The sequence below is a fragment of the Taudactylus pleione genome, unplaced genomic scaffold (genome assembly GCF_031769625.1).
Source record: "Taudactylus pleione unplaced genomic scaffold, aTauple2 ptg000707l, whole genome shotgun sequence".
Lineage (NCBI taxonomy): Eukaryota > Metazoa > Chordata > Amphibia > Anura > Myobatrachidae > Taudactylus > Taudactylus pleione.
In genome coordinates this window covers 15,443,082-15,463,705 of record NW_028285109.1, presented here as the reverse complement: position 1 = coordinate 15,463,705, position 20,624 = coordinate 15,443,082, and the positions used below count along the sequence as shown (strand labels likewise).

The following is a 20,624-nucleotide window of genomic DNA, read 5'->3' as shown; positions in this document are numbered from 1 at the left end:
GGAGAGTTTAAACAATCCTTTTTGTTCTTTATTCTGCCCTTTTCCTCACCAGCCTGTTTAAATGGAGGATTATGGTAAAGGCATTTTTTTCACAGTTTTCATAAAACTTTAGTGTTCTATTTGTTTCTTAAGATGATGACTAATAATGTCTGTCTCAACTGGGATTAATGTACAGGACATCACTGATCTCCTCTTGCAAATTACACTTTTGTACATCTACTTTCCATTAAATCTAGACAGCCAGGTATGCAGGGAATACACTAATGTGTAGGAAGTGTCGTCTCTATTATACGGTATTTGGAGGTGTGTGCTGACGTATATCAAGTAATTCTGCCTCAAACGTTTGGCCAAGGCTCTAACAGCAGATTGCATAGTAATCCAACAACAAGCATAATAAATATAAGCTTGGCCAATAAGAGGAAATTGTGTATTGGGGGTGACGCATCAGAGGAATTAGAAAATTGTATACATACCGAATATATACACTCAAAGGAATACAGTATAACAGCTTTCATTAAACCGTTAATATATATTCTATATCATTTGAGCTTGGTAGGGGGAACAATGTCATTACAGGTTTGAAAGGTGTGTTTAAGCACCACGTGTGCATTAATATTTATTGTCAGTGGAGCTCTTAAAGTTTTCAGCAAAGGTCACAGCAGGTGTGATGATGTCACTGTTAGTTGTGTTTTTGTTCTCTCTCTCACTCCGTTCTTACTCTCTCTCCTCTAAACCTTCTCTCTCGCTCTCCTCTATTCTCACTGTCTCTTCCCTTCTACCTAATAAAGATAGAATTACAGTGGTATATTTACTAAAGAGCGGGTTTTTAGACGTGGAGATGTTGCACATAGCAACCAATTAGATTCTACTTATCTAACACCTTCTAAAACCAAATGTTGGCACCCTGATTGATGTAATGTACATTTGAGAGTTTTCTTAAAATTATATGGAGAAAAGCGCAAGCCTAAGTGAAAATTATAGAAAAATAAATAATAGACAGCAGAAAAGAAGCTGGGTTGGGATCTCCCAAACTCACAAGATGCCTGTAGACGTATGTTACTACCAGCGCTGAAAGGGTTATAACGAAACTAGAAATAAGTGCAGAAAAAATAAATATCACTCCAATTTGGTTAAATGAACAATATATTTATTTACAAATAATAATATATGGTCATAATAGTAATGGTAAAATGTGTTTTAAACAACAGTCCTGGTGCAGATAAATGCGTGTAGCTGTTTTTAGTTATAGCTAGTTGACAGTCTTTATGGATATATTTGAAGGCTCCAAGTTGGCCAGTGTCAGCACCTTTTACTTACAGTGATACTATAACAGTAGAACTACAACAGTCTTTTGTTGGGTATATCCACAGTTTTGTGAGTATTTACAGTTACAGAAGGGCCATCCTGGGATTTTTCTTAGCAGGCAAGATTCAGTGCTCCCTGGGATTCCGATGTGGTCGCGGAGAACTGCAGCTCTTTTGGTTTCCTTATTGATGACAGACAGTACGCAGGTTTTTGTAGTCTCTGCATCTTGGACTCGGCGGCTTTGGTATTGCAGCTTTGGTTTTGTGGTTGTGACGCTAATCTCCTTGCTTAGATTCTGCAGCTGCAACACTGTGTCTTGGACACCTAGCTCCGTGGTTTTGTGTGCGGCTGGGACCAGGTGTGTTGGATAAATCTGTACACGGTCCGTTTTTCATGGGCTCTTGAAAGTGGAGCTCAACGAACAGCAGTGAAATTGTTCACATTTTTCTATGTCTCTTGCAACCAGGGGCATGCTGCCCTCAGATGTTCAATGTGCGGCTATGGACATGCTGCACTTGATAGATTTGTGTGCAGTCCGATGCCCCATTGTTCGAATATCCTCTCCTTAGAGAGTTGTGATGCAAAGCTTTTGCAGGTGACATCTTTATTATAGAAAGTATCTCATCACATATTTCTAAGCCTGAGCTAAATGACTATACAGATATTTCTTTATACACTCTGGCTCAAGTCTCACCAATTAGACCCTCTCGACACCCCAAGTCCCGTGCGACTTGGCGGTGCCAAGCATCTTTTTCGCTCAAAATGTGCATCTTATTTGCATAATTAAAACAACTGGAAGCAGCAAAACTACGTTGCGAGTTGCGGCTTTTCCTCACGCCAAGTTTCCTTGTGCTTCATCTGCGGCTTTGTACGTGCTATACCGATTCCTGCGCAATTAAAGTCGCAGCTTGGCGTCTTTGGCACGCTGTGAATGGCTTTTCGGCTGTGTTTGTGATGTGACTAAGACTCAAAATTGTAAAAAAATATGATTCGTTAATTGTCTGGGAGCGTCTGTTGCACGGGTCGTCTTGCTCCATATGGTATAAAGACGGTCGTTGTATAAGGACACATCTGTATCAGCCATTTAAAATCTAAACTGTATGAACACGTGGTCCCTTGTAAGTAGTTAATTTGAAGGATGCATGTTTGCTTAATACTGTGTAAATGTGCAGTATGTATGCCTATGCATACACTTATTGCTGAGCTGCCGGGCAGCCTATGTATTTTGTACATGTAAGATATTCAAATGGCTGTCTTGGCAACCCTAAAAGCCCCAAAGTGATTATAACTCACAGCAGAAAGCTGCACTGGATACTGTACATCTATCCTTTGTGTTTCTCAGTTACCCTCCCCAGCATTGAAACGTTAAAGAGGTGTAAAGCTTACTTGACGTCTGTTTAATTCCTCATCCCCTGTCCTTCTAAGCTCCGGTCTTGTTTGCCTGAGGGTAGCAGCTGACTGTTACTGCTGAAAGTTGTTTCTATATCTGATACAAAGCCCACTAGATTTCTTGTGATTCTGCACAAACGAAAAAATGTTTGTGCCACTTATCGAGTGTAATAGGAATTATGGGGTGATAGGCTTAGTAAAAGCCTATCACCCCATAATTCCTATGACACTCTGACTACATGTGTTACTAAATACAAATAGCCTACAATAAAAATTAAATACTGTATACCTATATTTCAGTTGTACACACAAATATCAGGACGTGAATTACATTTTTAAAATCAATCTGGCTGTTATATTTGTCATGTTGCCTACGGAAAAAAGTTGTATGGCAGTGTATAATTATGGAAATAATAATAATTTTTTTTTGTAAATTGCAAAGTAGAGAAGTATTACTTATTTTAATTAATTTCAATTTGAGACATTGACTGAAGAAACTGTATGGTAGCTGCTTTGTTTGCATTAAGCATGGTCCGTTTTAGTCTGCTGCAGCGTGATGTTCCATCGGGTCTGTAATATGTGTATTCACTGTGGAGACTGCATATTCCAAAAGTGAAATGCAGAACAACATATATCATTGTGTTTTGGCATGCAAATTATTACCACAAATTCCAAGATTTTCTCTGTGTTGGCAATGGGTTTTGATTCTGTGTCCCTCTCCATGGTGGTTATAAGATGTCCTGGTTTGTCCTCTCGGAATTCCATTGTTTAGAAGTCAGGCTCATTATCAGCTGCCTGGAGCTCCTCTCACTCTGCACTCTGGATACACATATCCTTGGAGAACACAGTATGAAATAATCCATTTTCAAATATTCCGTGGAGAAATGAAATTCAGCCGGATATAATTGTCTAATTTTAGATGCAATGCTTGTTTACTGGGCTCATTCATATGTATCCTTTTGCTACTTGTTGGACTAGTTTGGCACTTTATCATTTTTTTGTTTTGTTTTGCATGTTATATTTGCTTTCAAATCAAGTATTTTTAATGTAATTATACAAGAGTATAAAAAACAGTGTTAAATAGAAGACTTAATCAGAATATATCTGCCTCTAGTGTTATTTGTTTACTAATATATCTGATAGTATTAAGTTTAGCAAATAATATTATCATGCAGATGGTAACCTTCCTTAACATGTATGAGGATTTAGCTAAGTAGGGCTGTGACATGCATGAAAGTGTTTGTCATTTAGTGGATGTTACAGTAAAATGTTCCGTTTATTGCTTTCATTACATTTGTTTTGCAGTGATTTGATAACCAGTTTTCAAATAAGTCAAGTTTTCAGACATATCTGGAGCAACAAGTGCCAGGAAACCAGATTGTTGGCAATTCTCGTAGCTGACATGTCTGGTATCATCCTAGTTGAAAAAGCATGTCACAGCTGCTTCATGTAATACAATTGCTTGAGCAGCTATGTCAAAGTAATAATAAAATGTCATTTGTCGGTGGCACAATGTTATAATCTCCTATTAACTGCTAGAGAATCCCATATTGTTTCCACCAGTGTCATCATCATCATTTATTGTATTCATTCTCCTGGCTGGCAACCTGCTTCTGCTGCTAGCGTGGCTGCTGCCAACTTGCTGCAGTAGGTTGCATTTCTTATAGCATAATTACATTAATAAAAACCAAACAAAAAAAACCCACTCCTTTTGAGACTCTACATTTCTTTTCTTTTTTTTTGTTGTAACTGTTGCTTTTTTAACTGGAAAAAACTTTTTGATTCAGTGGTTAACATAAATGATATGTTTTTTTTATATGTAATACAACGTGAACATAACTTACGAAGGAACGTCAGCTCTTTTTGAGAGCCTCTGTTCCATGGGTCTTTAAAAATTTTCATCGAAGACCTACATTACAGTAATTAATTATTTTGTGGCCCATTGGACAACCGTAAACTGATAATGAATATAGTATATTTAATTACTATTGTCTGCAAATTAGTTATGATTTTAAAGTACTGTATAGTTAGAATTAGGAATTATGGCCAAAAAATGATCACTTGGTACTGTTAAACCAGTACACTTGAACAGACAAATCTCAGGTGCACAACTCCAAATTACTGATAATATATAATTATAAATGCAATAAAATGTTGCAATCAATAGAGGTTTTTAGCATAATCATGGCCAAGGTTATGGGCCTACCCACCATATCCAGGTAACCTCTTTAGGGTAGGTCCCTAACATACTAGGGTTCAAATCTAGAGTGCAGGACACCCCCAAACTAGCCCAGCTAAGCCGCCCCAGGGCACCACCATAGTAAGAAAAGTGCAGTGTAAAAGAGATAGTTAAGAGCAGCTACAGCTGCATATAAGGAATGAAAATAAAAAAGTGAACTACATGTATAATAAACAAACAGTGAAGGGTTAAAATGTGTTATAAAAGAAAAATGTGTTATAATGCGGTGCCCTGAAACAGATCAACCAAAGCAATCCAGGGGGACCCACGCCCCAAAAATGAACCAAAGCTGCACTACAGTATATAACTTGTAGGACTTACCTAGAATTGTGCCTAATACTAATGTGCATATACATTACCAGACTCCATGCTTTTAAACCAATAAGGAAGGGGTGCTAATCCAGACTGAGGGCGTCTCCTTTCCCTCAGGTGTGCAATAAAGCACATTAAATGGAGTATATAGGAAAAGTTCCTGGACTGCACACCCTAAATATATATAATGGGAGGTGCTACCTGATGAGACTAATTGCAGGCACAGAAACAGACAAATCTCAGGTGCACAACTCCAAATTACTGATAATATATAAATGCAATAAAATGGTAACTTCTTTAACCAGTACACTTCTCAACACAATAATATGCCATAAAACTATTATTCGAAGTTATAGTAGTAATGGCTACCTCCAAAATTTGTGTGACCCTTAGACCAGAAAGACATGGCATTTTGATAGTGTCCAGATTGCAATCATACGCTTATAAAACATCATGTGCCTTGCACCATCTTTTCAGGTATTATTAAACAATGTCAAGCCACAACAGTTTTGTAATCATTTTTGTCTGTCTATTTGTATTTGTGATTTAACCCCTTCGCTGCTCAGGTTTTTATCACCCTTGTGCTCAAGTAATTTCTTCACATTTGCGCTTGTCACTTTCCAACATCAATTCAATTATTTTTGTTATGCAGTACGTACACAAAATGTTCCTTGTATTTTTTCTGAAAATGTTGTATTTTCAGAAAATACCATTAGTCTTTTTATTCATTCTAATGTCAAACTATTTATTCCAAATGCCCAAAATAGGGTGATTTTTTTTTTCTGTAATGAAAAGAAGGGAACCAAAAGCAAACGTGATAATTTTTTTTAGCCTTATAAACACCACAAATAAATACTTTGAGTTTCTTGCTTCGCCATTAATTCACCTTTTCAGAATATTAAAAAAACGGATTTGATGCGAACCCATACCCCAGAAACTAACACCAGATTAGATCGCTTAAGTCAACCTGTCTAAATAAGGCAAACGTGTATCAACAGAGATCAACAAAAAAACATATTCATATCCCAAACATGGACAACAAAACATAACAATGAGCAATCACCCCTGTATGACCATACCTGGATACCCTAACAATACAACCCCCCCCCCCAACTACACTACCTAACCTCCCCAACACAGAATGTGAGGGCAACTACACCTGTGAACCCTAAGATGATGATACTCCCAGCCCAGGTTCAAATATGAGCCCAGGAAAATATGTAGACAAGATATAACAGTAATAATAATAAAATCATCAAACAGAATTTAACAGCATGAACAGAATATTAAACATATAGAGTAAAATGTAAAGGGCAAATATGGGTGATAACACAAAGATAGTGAGCTAATAAAAGGAGGATCATCCCATCCCAAGGTCTGTAGGTCAAGGTCTGTAGCCTTGCTGCAACGTCCCAGGGAAATTTGAAGAAATGAGAGCTGTCCTTCGAAAACCACTCAAAAACAAACATGAAAGAATATGAAGGCAGAAAGCCAAATGATGCTGTATCCAGGCAAATTGGGAACAAGACTTTTGAACCTCAGCAGAGAAATCCAAGAATACCACTGCTCTCTGACTACCAAACTCCAATGGGCCTTTGATTCCAGCAGGTTGAAGATCAGGATCGTTACAATGAAGAGTTTTTGCAATAAATGTTCTGAGAGGAGTTACCAGAAGAGAAGACTGCAGAGGCACACAGTGGGCCCTTACAATGGGATGTAGTTATGATACCGGGGATCCGGGATGCTGTAGCTCAGAAACCCAGCGCCAGAATCCTGACACCAGTCAGAATCCCAGCTTTGCAGCATCCCAACCGCTGACATCCCGATGGGAAGTATTGGGGTTAGGGGGAGGGTTAGGCACTAGGGAAGAGGGGTTAGGTTTAAGCTGCAGGGGGGGAGGTTTAGGTTAAGGCTGTGGAGAGGGAAGGTTAATGTTAGAATACTTACCAGTAGGTGTCAGCATTGTAACCCAGTCAGGATGCCAGTGTCTGCATTCTGAGGGCCAGGATCCTGAGTGCTGGCATCCCATGCCCAACTCTTTACAATAGCAAACCTAAGTAAATGAGATTTTGCAGATAGCAGTTGTTAACCAGAATCCAGGATCTGCTCAGGAGTTGTCCCTTCTAATTTCTCATGCAAATTATCTAAACAGACAGTACTGTGGCACAAATCCGGAAAGATAAGGGGCAATCTGTAGCTCTGACACCCTTTTTTTCCCGAGTCAAGGACGGCTTAAAGGATCTGCGTCGTGGTGACTACAAGAGGTGTAATCAAAGCAGATGAGGAGTGCACAGAACCTATGAGCAACAAATCTTTCACTATAGCACAATTCATAAGTGTTATTTTAGGTGAGGAGTATAATGGGTGGAATGCAGGACAGCAGGTAGCAGGGCAATAGCAGGTGAGAGGCAGCAATAAAAGTCTACAGGGTATCCCTAGTCAGGAGATGGAGAAAACAAGGAACCTCAAACTAGAGAGGGGTCCAGAGGAAGGAGGAAAGAAGGCAACCCACAGAGTGTTCCAAAACTTCCAGCAGCGAAGGACTCCTCAGACACTGAAAACAGAGGCTCTGAAGAAGACCACGCATTCATAATGGCGTTTGACAGGAGGTCTTAACACTGTCACAGCCTCAGCCACGAGAGAGCAGGAGCCAGGCAGCGGCATCCACCACAGAGAGCATACAGTCACCACACAGCCACCAGGGAGAACCACAGAGGAGCATATACAGACTGATCTCCGGAGCTCAGCAGTGAGGGTTCCGCACCGTGGTGAGGCAGGAGGCTATTGCACCAATCACGTGGGCTATAGAGGAGAGAAGAGGCAGCTCCGGTACACTAAGAGCAGCTGAACTTGCTCAGCTGCCAGTCTAGTGTCCAATCTTGCCTTCCTGGGATGCAGGCTCTCTGACTGACTGAGTAGAATGCCTGTATTCTCCTGTGTGCCGTGCATCAGTTTTCTATACCTCTACACTGTGTGCCGTACAGCAGAGTCCATATTGCTCCAGTGGTGTAATCCTCACTGTGCACTTTACTACAGTATTCATCTCACCCTCCTGTGTGTTGTGCTCCAGTGTCCCATAACTCTCCACTGTGTGTTAGATTACAGTGTCCTTATCATTCTAATGTGTGCTGTGCTTTAACCAGAGATGCAAGTACTGTAGATAAAAAATTCTTAGTCGCACACTTGGCGCATGCTGAACGCACTACAAAACGGCATGACCACTTAAAATGGGGGCCTATCAGCATGACACACCACCCATTTCTGGTCACTCTGGGAGCTTTCCTCTCCATTCCAAATACACCTTACCTACTGTATATGGGGTTTCTCTGTAATGGGGAACCTCTGAAAAAACTGATCTCCCTGGGGAGACAGTGTCTTCAGTTGGTATTCATGCAAGAGATCACATGGTCCAAAAGATGCCTGTTTGTATAGGAATATAACCAGTGTCTTCATCATACAACAGAGGTTCAGACAGACTTGTGTCCCATGTCACCTCCTGCCCCCTGTACCCCCTCCAGCATCCTGTCTCTCGTGCCTCACCAGCCCCATCTTTCCAGCTTCCTGTCCCGTGCTCCAGTCTCCTGCGCTCTCTCTCCAGCCTCCTGTCCCCTTTGTCTCCAGCCTCCTGTTCCCTTGTGTCTCCAGCCTCCTGTCCCCTTTGTCTCCAGCCTCCTGCTCTTCACTCCAGCCTCCTGTTCCCTTTATCTCCAGCCTTCTGTCCCCTTGTGTCTCCAGCCTTCTGTCCCCTTGTGTCTCCAGCCTCCTTTCCTCTAGTGTCTCTCCAGCCTCCTGTGTCTCTCAGCCTCAAGCCCCTCCCCTGTGTCACTCAGTCTCCCCCCCACTCCCTGTGTCCCTCATCTTGGCCCTCTGTGTCTCTCAACCTGTGTCTCTCAGCCTACCCTTCTGTGTCTTGTCATCATTGCCTCCAGTGTCTCTCAGCAGGGCCCCATTATCAGTCTCCCCATCCGAGCCCACTGTCACCTCCTGCTGCATGATGCTCATGTTTCTTGCTGCTTCGGTGGCTGCTCCATCTTTGTGGGCAGCTCGGCTCCTCTTCAGTGTCCAGAGGCGCGATATTATGTCACACCGCTGCGTCTGCAGAAAAAACCTTTATTGCCCACCAGTGGCTGTCCCGGGCCGGCTCTGCCTCCTTTCTGATTTACACTGCAGTTTATTCCATTTTCTTGGCAAACATGAAAACGGAACATATTGTGTCCCGTTGGTGGAGAGGTATTTGGGGGTATGGCATACCGGCTACTAATTTCTTAATGTTACGCCGAACCACCCCGTACCACCATACTTGGACCGCTGGCTAAAAATCACCATTGTGTACTGTGTGCTCCAGAGTTCTCTGTGTGGTCTCTAGTATACCTGTCCCTAGCGTTGGGACAGACTCCCAGTACCATAGGCATCCGATGATCTCATATCCCAGGTCCAATAAATTATTACAGTATGTCTTTGAGTCCCAGTCTTCATCATCATAATCACCAGTATGTGCCCGTTTAAAGACAACTTTTATACTTGTATTTATAATTGCAATTTTGTGCACTGGGACTTCAGTAGAAAGTAATTAAAAGTTGATCTGGAATCCATTCATAAGATTGCAGTTGTTATTTTTAAAGACATCCAGAAAAATATACTTTAAGATCTACATTACATTATACAGAATAAATTGGTATAGGGTATATTTGCTTAATTTTTTTCTAGGAAAACGTACTGTCCCAAGGGCAATGATCAGTCAGTCTGTTTGATGCAGAACTTTAGTCTCTAATAATATTAAGCCAATTTCACCTCCTGCTGCTTGAAAACAGTTAATTTCTGACTGTCTTCAGTGGAACCTAATTAAGACAATATATTTGGAATCCCAGAGCCTTACAATAACGCCGGTCTTGGGAGCTGTTATGAAGAGAGGGGATAAACTTTGGAGTGAGAACATATCATGTAATAAAGTGAAGTGATGATTAGTTTTTGGTAGAAAGTAAGTGGGGTTAGAGGCCCAGGTTGCACACGAGAAGAATGGTAGAAAATAGAAAGGGCTAGAATTTTAGGCAGTATCCCTATATTTGCTAAACTGATAAAGGACAGTTTATTAGAAATGCTTATAGAGGCACGGTAATTTCAGAGAGATTTTTTTTCTTTCTCTTTGTAAGAAAGACCCTTGTACACTATGGGTGACCTAAAACATTACTGCTATCTTTAGCCCAGAAGACACCACCAGGGGCTGGCTGGCAACTTTTAGCCTGAGGGACAAATGCCTGCAGGTGGCCCTGGCAGAGGAGTAGCGTGTAGCCAGGGTGCCCGGAGCACGTGCATGCTACGGCGCCCCCCTCAAGTGTTCCAGGGAGGAGGCGGGTCCATATGGAATTAATGTAAAGTAAAAATAAAGATATGGGGCAGCCCCCTGTAGTGGTGCCCATATGCAGTGTCCCAGGAGAGGACCCCCTTATGCAGGCCTCCAGTAGTGCCCCCAGTAGTGATCCCCCTATGCAGTGCCCCTTATACAGTGCCCCCAGTAGTGGTCCCCCCTGTGCAGTGTCCCTTGTGCCCCCAGTAGGACTACAGGGACACTACAAGGGGGAGGGGACTACTCCTGGGGGTACTACAAGGGGGGACCACTACTGGGGGCACTACAAGGGGGAGACCACTACTGGGGGCACTACAAGGTGGGGACTACTACTGGGGGCACTGCATAGGGGGTACCACTACTGGGGGCACTATATAAGGGGCTTATTACTGGGGGCACTAGGGACACTGCACAGGGGGGACCACTACTGGGGGCACTGTATAAGGGGCACTGCATAGGGGGGGAGACCACTAATGGGGCACTACTGAGGGCACTGTATAAGGGGCACTACTGAGGGCAATGTATAAGGGGCACTGTATAAGGGACACTACTGTGGGAAGGGGGGGTCTTTAATAAATCATGCTGTCTGTATTTATTTATTTGCCTGCTGCAGTCATGTTTTTTAGTGATAGATGTGTGTGTCTGTGTCAGTCAGTGTGTGTGTGTACCCTGTCATAGGCTGAGTGGTATATTTTACTGTAGTGGTCCTAAATCCTGTGTAAGCTGTTTCTATCGATCTATCTATCTACAGTAGTATCTATATATTTATTTGTGTCTAGATGTTTTTTCATTGGTTCGGTACCAAGAATTTGGAAACTCCCCTTTCAAAATCCTGCATTTGCCGCTGCAGAGGGAGTACTGGAGAAGGATTTTATTATTTATATTTCACAACTCGTACACCTGACACTGTATAATACAGACTTTATCTCAGAAAGAACATGTCGTCTTTATTGTTAAATCTAATAACAATTTTAGTTGACTCCGTTTCAGAACTCTACAGTGCATTGCGTTTTTACAGTAGGGCTGTGTGTGTGTGTGTGTGTGTGTGTATGTATATATATATATATGTATGTATTAAGTTTAAATTCCGTCCGGCTCTCACCTCCAATATGACAATAGCTTGCTCCCGGTGCCTTCCTATGGGGTAGGAATCCCCCGCGATACAGAAATGCAATGCTGGCAGCACTCAGGAGACTTTTATCAATAAATAAATGAATGTGCTTTATGCAACGTTTCGGGGAATGAAAGCCCCTTCCTCAGGATACACAACATCCTGAGGAAGGGGCTTTCATGCCCCGAAACGTTGCATAAAGCACATTCATTTATTTATTAATAAAATTCTCCTGAGTGCCGCCAGCATTGCATTTTTACACATATATATACAGTCAGGTCCATAAATATTGGGACATTGACAGAATTTTCAGATTTTGGCCTCTATTCACCACCACAATGGGTTTGAAATGAAACAAACAAGATGTGCTTTACCTGCAGACTTTCAGATTTAATTTGAGGGTAATTACATCCAAATCGGGTGAACGGTGTAGGAATTACAACAGTTTCAATATGTGCCTCCCACTTTTTAAGGGGCCAAAAGTAATGGGACTATCAACTCAAAAGCTATTTCATGGACAGGTGTGGGCTGTTCCCTCGTTATTTCATTATCAATTAAGCAGGTAAAAGGTTTGGAGTTGATTCTAGGTGTGACATTTGCATTTGGAATCAGTTGCTGTCAACTCTCAATATGAGATCCAAAGAGCTGTCACTATCAGTGAAGCAAGCCATCATTAGGCTGAAAAATCAAAACAAACCCATCAGAGAGATAGCAAAAACATTAGGTGTGGCCAAATCAACTGTTTGGAACATTCTTAAAAAGAAAGAATGCACCAGAGAGCTCAGCAACACCAAAAGACCCGGAAGACCACGGAAAACAACTGTGGTGGATGACAAAAGAATTATTTCCCTGGTGAAGAAAAACCCCTTCACAACAGTTGGCCAAATCAAGAACACTCTCCAGGAGGTAGCTGTATATTTGTCAAAGTCAACAATCAAGAGAAGACTTCAAGAGTGAATACAGAGGGTTCACCACAAGATGCAAACCATTGGTGAGCCACAAAAACAGGAAGACCAGATTAAGAGTTTGCCAAACAACATCTAAAAAAGCCATTACAGTTCTGGAACAACATCCTATGGACAGATGAGACAAAGATCAACTTGTACCAGAGTGATGGGAAGAGAAGAGAAGGAAAGGAACTGCTCATGATCCAAAACATACCACCTCATCAGTGAAGCATGGTGGTGGTAGTGTCATGGCGTGGGCATGTATGGCTGCCAATGGAACTGGTTCCCTTGTATTTATTGATGATGTGACTGCTGACAAAAGCAGCAGAATGAATTCTGGAGTGTTTCGGGCAATATTATATGCTCATATTCAGTCAAATGCTTCAGAACTCATTGGACGGCGCTTCACAGTGCAGATGGACAATGACCCGAAGCATACTGCAAAAGCAACCAAAGAGTTTTTTAAGGCTAAAAAGTGGAATGTTATGCAATGGCCAAGTCAATCCCCTGACCTGAATCCGATTGAGCATGCATTTCACTTGATGAAGACAAAACTGAAGGGAAAATGCCCCAAGAACATGCAGGAACTGAAGACATTTGCAGTAGAGGCCTGGCAGAGCATCACCAGGGATGAAACCCAGCGACTGGTGATGTCTATGCGTTCCAGACTTCAGGCTGTAATTGCCTGCAAAGGATTTGCAACAAAGTATTAAAAAGTGAAAGTTAGATTTAGGATTGTTTAGTTTGTCCCATTACTTTTGGCCCCTTAAGAAGTGGGAGGCACATATAGAAACCGTTGTAATTCCTACACCGTTCACCTGATTTGGATGTAAGTACCCTCAAATTAAATCTGAAAGTCTGCGGTTAAATCACATCTTGTTTGTTTCATTTCAAAGCCATTGTGGCTTGTGTAAATGTCTTCTGGTACTGGAACAATTAGACTGCATGCTGGATTTCCAGATATTCCTGGAAGTTATGTTACTAATTATATCTATGCTAGATAGGGCAACAAGTCTCTAATCTGCTTGGCTGAACTGTAAATGCTGGATTACTTATTTTAATGTAAGGCATCATATTACTGTGCTGTCTGTTTAGATTTGCCGTAGGGCTCATTCACGCATATATGCTGAGAAAATAGAAACAAACACGCACTTTTAAACGTATTGTGATGCTGTGTTTTTCCATGCCCTTTTATGGGTTTATTTTTGCCAATACAGTCTTGCACTGTTACAAATAATACCATATACTGATAGCATATACTGGTAGAGTGCATTAATGTATGAAAATTAGGTTTTGCCATCTTCTAAAGTGGTGGTAAATGATTAGAATGCAGTTTTCGGGCACTAGATAGGCGTGAACAGTTCTACACTTGTTTCCTTATTGTCACATACATTATGCCTCCACTGTTTTTCCAGGACGCCCACCATTTTTTCCACCTAAATTTTTTTCATGACGATGCTAATTTTTCCCATAATTTAGACTTCAGAAGTTTACAATTTCTATAAGTGTTTTACCATATATAGCACCTAAAATTAATTATAGGGTATAAATCATGACATGAGGGGAGGATTCAATTCTCATCGAAGGGATGTAGGTCCTGGGTTAAGTACCCAGAGCTATTCAATTCCTCACGCCATAAACCTGTGACCTATCAGATTTCTGCTTGCACACTCCTGAGGGTGTGAGTAGAAATCCGCACTAACTAGTGCCTTGGGGCTAGTCGCGGTGTCACCGCCTGCGGTAACCGCTGCGTGCCCTACACTTGACCTGGGATTTTTTTGCTGAAAATGTATCTAAAGCGCCATGAAATGTACCTAGGACGCACCAGCAGACTGTGCCGGTTAGTTTGATATGCAACACCGTACATGCTGAAACTGATGTGATCGTCAGGTTGACCAGCATGTACGGGCGATGATAGATGTCAAAAAAGACCAGCGGGCATGAGCATCGCTGGTCGTTTTTGACATTTACATGGCCGATTTGCAGACGATTAGCAAGCAATTGAACGATAACGATGTCGTTATCGTTCAATCGGCCTGTGTAATCGCCTAGTGGTTACGCACCTTAACACATGGAGCATGAACTGACCACAAAGCTACTAGCAGAGCTACCATTGACTCCTATATAAAAATACAGACATTTATTGACACATTATTTGCTAGTGCGTCCAGAACGCAAAACATACATAACATTTCCTATTTATTTCTTTAGTCTGTTTATTTAAATTGAGTTTCTGGGCTTGTTTACTATATGTTGAAACATCATGAAATCTAATGGGCTAAACAGAGTGGAAAAATAAATAATAGCAGGTAATGTAGCCCTCCCAAATGCCTCAACCTGCCTCAGCTCTAGACAATTCCGGGTTAGTTCTCACTAAAACAGGGGGACAATGAAAGTGGGGTCATTGCTATTGTGGAAACCAGTCCTATGCCAGATATTCTGCACTGGTTCCCACGGTCCACAGGGAAGCCTGCCATAGCAGGATCCAGTCTGGTCAGTACTGGGCTCTTTGTCGTATGAGTGGGGGAGTGGAGATTAAAAAAAATAATAAAGCATCTCCCTGGCAGACTACCAGCCCTGTGTTGAAAAACAATGGGGTTCTTTCCAGCTCCGGTGAGAAGTATTGGGATGTCTGGAGAATCATCTTTGCCGCTTATGTAGTTCCAGTATATTTGTAAGTTTGAACAGAATTCTATAAAGTGCAAATACAATATAACAGCTCCCTGCTTAGCGATGTTAATTTGTTCTTGAAAACTGGAGTGCTAAATGAAAAAGCACTAAACAAAAAATTATTTCACATAAGAATTAATTGAAATTTAAATTAATTTATTCCCAAGGTTCTGAAAACTGTAGTTAAAAGTGTGATCTTTCCACATTTTGTGTAAATGTATCCTCATCATCTCCACTTCTCAAACCTACCAGGATGAGCTATCCCTGCAATATTCTGTATATCTGTCTACCTAATTAAGATTTTTCATGTTCCCAAAAATGAAATTCAGGTCCACTAGTATAATGCATGTCCAGCCCAAAAGAGCATAACCGCAATTTTTTAAGAGGAAAAAGGGGGTATATGGTATAAGAAGAGCTTAAGTTTTAAAAATCTTGATAGGATAAAATAGTTTTGTTTATAAGCTTATTTGTAGAAAAAAAGTTTAAATAAAATCTTCACAAACTCATAATTGTATTAATAAACAAATCTTTTGTATTCCATTTGGAACTTTGGGCCTGATTCAGACCCACTCGCAAGTGGCTGTCCGCTCGCAAGTGGGTCGATGTTGTGCACTGCGCATGCGCACGACGGCGGGAGCTCCGTCGTGCGCATGCGCCAGACGCGACGAGCGAAGGACTTTCCTTCGCTCGTTGTGTCTGATCAAAGGGGGCGTGCTGTCGATGTTGATTGACAGCATGCCCCCTTTGGTGGGCGTGCCTCCCTGACAGGGGCGTTCCCAAGGGAACGCCTACCGTCAGAAGTCGGCCCACTGACATCACTAGTGATGTCAGTGGGAGTGATTTTGGCTCTGATAGAGCCAGAATCACTCCGGGCCTTGCGGTTGAAAAACTCAACCGCAGGCTCCGGCTCGCAGTGGCGATGGTCGCGATGGTCAAGACCATCGCGGCCATCAAACTGCACACTTGTATAGGCTGTGGGTGGTGACCCACAGCTATACGAGCGTCCAGGAGGACGCTCCATAATTATGGAGGGCGGCCCTCATTCAGAGCGTGCACTCTGCTCAGAGCGTACGGCTCTGAATGAGGGCCTTTGTTGTTTCTTTGTATTGCAATTGCAATAGGATCTTATTTAATTGTATTCCAATGTGAGCCTCTTTACTTGTAATGGGATCTTCTGCTTAAATTAGAAAAGGGTCCTCTTTTAATCCAAATGGCAGCATCCTCTTGTAATCCAAAAAGATATAGCAATAAGAAATATTTTTTATTTCCAAGCAAGATTAATCCATGCAAATAAAATGAAGAAAGACATAATTTATGATGCAAGCTGCTGTGCTAGAAACCATGCAGCAAAATGACAGTGAACTAAATTAATCTGGACCCCGCTGAGCAGCCACACTGCACTTTACAAGACACATTGGCGCTGATGCAAAGTTGAATGCAAGTTAGCCATGTTTGCTGTCATATTGCGTGCACTGAACTAAATGTATATATTTGCTCGTATACAGATATGTTCACATCTCTGCAACCAAATCATCCCCATCCCTACACTTGGTTTGATGCCCGTTGTCATTATCAGTGCGTACTTGCATCAACCATGTACTAGTTGCAAAAGATTCAGCTGGTACATTTATGCTAATGCACAAATCTGCATGGCTGCAATTCCATTATCACAACCTCTGTGAACATTGCCTTTGTGAGAACGGCTCATTGCAGGGCAGTTCTGTTGCTTTAGTAACAAGTGCAGGGATGCTATCATGGAGGGACTCGAGTCCCGGGCCTGGACACTCAAATATAGAAGGGGGGCCCGCCTGCTGCTACTAACAGTCATGCAACAAAGTCAGAGGGGGTGGCCCGTCCGCTCCTGCAGCCTGTCCCCCCACTACTACACCCGTGCAATACAGTAATAGGGGGTCCCGTTCTAGCCTCCTGCCACCGCGGCCATGTAATAAAGTTGTTGGGTTTTTTTGCAAGCAAGCAGGGCCATGGAAAAAGAGAGGAGCTACGGGACGTGAGGAGCAGCCATGCCAATCATCGAAGAAGGTAAGTGTCATGTCATGAGGATGCGGGGGCTGGCTAGGACTAGAGGGTGGAGACGAGAGGCAAAGCCTCTGCTTGAGAGATAGAAGGGGACTGGCTGGGGTTAAGGAGACACTGCAGAGCTGGAGAGACAGAATAGGTGCTAGCGGGGGAGAGAGAAGAGTTGTTGGCTGGGGAGTCAGAAGGGGTGATAGTTGGGGAGACAGAAGGGGGCTGGCTGGGGAGACAGAAGGGAGGCTGGTGGCAGGGCGGACAGTAGAGGCAATTGTTGGGGAAGACAGTAGGGGCACTTGCTGGGGAAGACAGTAGGGGCACTTGCTGGAGAGACCATAGGGGCACTTGTTGGGGAGACCATAGGAGCACTTGCTGGGGGGACAGAAGGGGTGCTGGCTGGGGAGATAGATGGGGGAGGGGCTGTAGAGACAGAAGAGGGCTGGCTGGAACTGGAGAGACACTGCAGGGCCGGAGTTGCAGAAACAGGGCGGTGGGGAGTGGAATCCACCTGTTTTGTCAGTCCCGGGACCCACATTTTCTGATGGCAGCCCTCAATAAGTGTAAAAGTTACTGAAATGCATACGACTCTGCATCACTTATAGTTGCTTGGTAGAAAGCATACACAGTGGAAAAACATACAAGATAAGCTCTGCAAACAAACTTATGTTAAACTGTGCATCAGCCCAATGTATTTGGTTGGCGGTCAGGTTGGATCACGGGGCCTGATTCAGACCCACTCGCCAGGATGCGTTCGCATTGCAGCTGTCAGCTGCCAAAGTATGCAAATCCAGCGATCGCACAGCAAGACATTAGTACACCCACTATGTCTTGCCGTGCAATCACGGTATGTATTTAGACGCCCACCAGCCTGTCACAAGACACCCACTTTCGGACCCATACGCAGCACTTGTGGCTGACCATACCCTACCGTAAGGAAGGAGGGAGCTGAATGTCGGCAAGTATACTCTGTGGTGTTTTCAGGTAAATCCTGTTTGGCCCCTCAGGACTTTATACAGGATGGTTGGTGTGCTGTATGCTATAAAGAACCACATCACCAGTCCAGTCTACCAGCCCCGGTACAGGAGCCATCTTGGGTACCTCCTTGTCCCAGGTGATGATGCAGCTAGTGGATCATTTGACTATTCCTACACTGCCTCCTTTAATGGGATACTCACAGCATGCTATGTTTGTCCCTCCTATACATCCTTCCTGGCTGGATATTTATACCCACTCAGGTCAGAATATGGCGGCTGTTACGAACATACCGGTAGGCGCTAAGGCGCTTAAGTGGTCGTTAGTTTTTTATGTCTGCTCAGCATGTAGATTCAGACGCATCATCGGAGGAATCAGATGATGTGCCGGTTTCTTCTCCAGAGTCTAGCTCGGGAAAGGAAGACCATCATTCTACAGTGTCTTTTCTTTGGTGAAGGCGGTCAAATCAATCCTAAGTATACAGGATGATGTGCCGGCTCCTAGAAAGAAGGCTACAGTATTTAAACACCAGAAGATGGTAAAACCTGGTGTTCCATCAGCTTGCTGAACTGATGGGAGAGGCATGGAGTAACCCAGTTAAATGGTATGATTAGCATCTTTGTATCCTTTCCCAGATACTGAATGTAGTAAGTGGGAAGTCCCTCCTAACATGGATTCTCAAGTGACACATGTAGTCAGGAACGCTATGTTGCTTATTCCATCAGCATCTCCTCTTAAAAATCCTACAGATTAGGAAAATTAAAACATGTCTTAAAGCAGTAATTTCATCATATAGAGCTGTTACTTGACCAGCTATGGCTGGGGCTTGGGTGTCCAAGGCTAAAGAATGGACAGGCATTGGAGGATACTCTACCAAATGCTACCAGAGAACAGCTGAAATATGTCTCCCACATACGGGAATCGGCTCCTCGGTTGTGGCTCGTAGAGCCTTTTTGGTTAAGGTCCTGGAAAGAAGATACACGGGGTCAAAGAAGGCTCTGGAATCCTTACTTTGGAAATATACTTTTTGTAGCAGAATTAGATGAGATACTGGCTACTCTGGCAGCTTCAAATTCTGCAGATCTGCCATCAACAGCTACATTAAAGTCTAGGAGGTCTTCGCAGGACCACCAAGCAATCTAAAAGGTCCTGGTCGGCCAGATGTCCAGCTACTTAGCCGGACAACAAACCCTCTGCCTGATGGGGCGGACCTCCTCCTGGGGGGCCAAGGATGGGAGGCCGACTACTTCAATTTGCGGACTACTGGCATTAAATAACAGACACCTGAGTCCGAGAAGTGGTTTTCAGGGGTATGCTCTCACTTTTCGGAGACATCCTCCCCAGAAGTTTTTTGCACTAATTTCTCCATCGAAAGTCTATCATGAATTTGGCCATACAGGAGGCCATTTACTCCCTGTTGCAGGCAGGGGTGATAATCCTGGTTCCTGTGGTTCAATAGGGAAAGGATTATTATTCCAATTTATTTTTGGATCAGAAACTGAATGGGTCTAATCGCCCTATTCTAAATCTGAAAACCCTCAACAGGATTATCTATGTACCCAAGTGCTGTATGGAAACTCTTCGATCAATGGAACCTGGGGATTTTTTATTTGTCTTCTCTGGACATTCAGGGTGCATCCTTCCATGTGCAGATTAAGCCATCTAACAAACAATTTCTATGGGTTGCTGTCCTGAAACAACATTACCAATATTAGGACTTGCACTTTGGGTTCTCGACAGCCCCGTGGGTCTTCACCAAAATAATGGCAGTGATGACGGCCTATTTCAGGCTTCAGGGAATCAGAATACGGCCATACCTGGGCATGTTTTCTGATAAAGTCACAGATCACGTGACGAAACGCGTTAGGCGGGACTTAGCTGATTGATACACTGTTGCTGGTGTCATTGGACACATGTATCGCGGATACCCTCATTAAGGATCCGTCAGTGCCTTTCCTGTGTTGTGGAGCAAGCGGCTTCACCTCTGTCGGCGGCATTCGTTTTTGGCTGCACATACGACCACTATTGCCGCAGCACTTGCCAGTGTCAGCTGACACACTCATTACGGATGCTCACTAAAGGATTCAACAGCCGCATTAGATGGTCTGGGACCTTGCAGCTTCACGGCCTATCGACAAGTGATATTCTGGATATGTGCACATCCACTCCTCTAATCAGGACCTGGTGGTAAGATTATATATACCAGTCCACGGGGGGCCCCCAAGTCTGCTGGTTCTACGGACCGTGAGTACTACCTAATACCACGGCTCCTGAAGCCGCGAAGTGCTTTGATGCCGCGCATTA

The 20,624-nt window shown here is 43.1% G+C and overlaps 1 protein-coding gene across 1 annotated transcript in view; it reads left to right on the top strand.

Moving 5' to 3' along the window:
* The window catches only part of AVEN (apoptosis and caspase activation inhibitor), a 584,468-nt gene that overhangs the window by 225,782 nt on the left and 338,062 nt on the right, over positions 1 to 20,624 (top strand). The gene's annotated exons all lie outside the window — the stretch shown is intronic.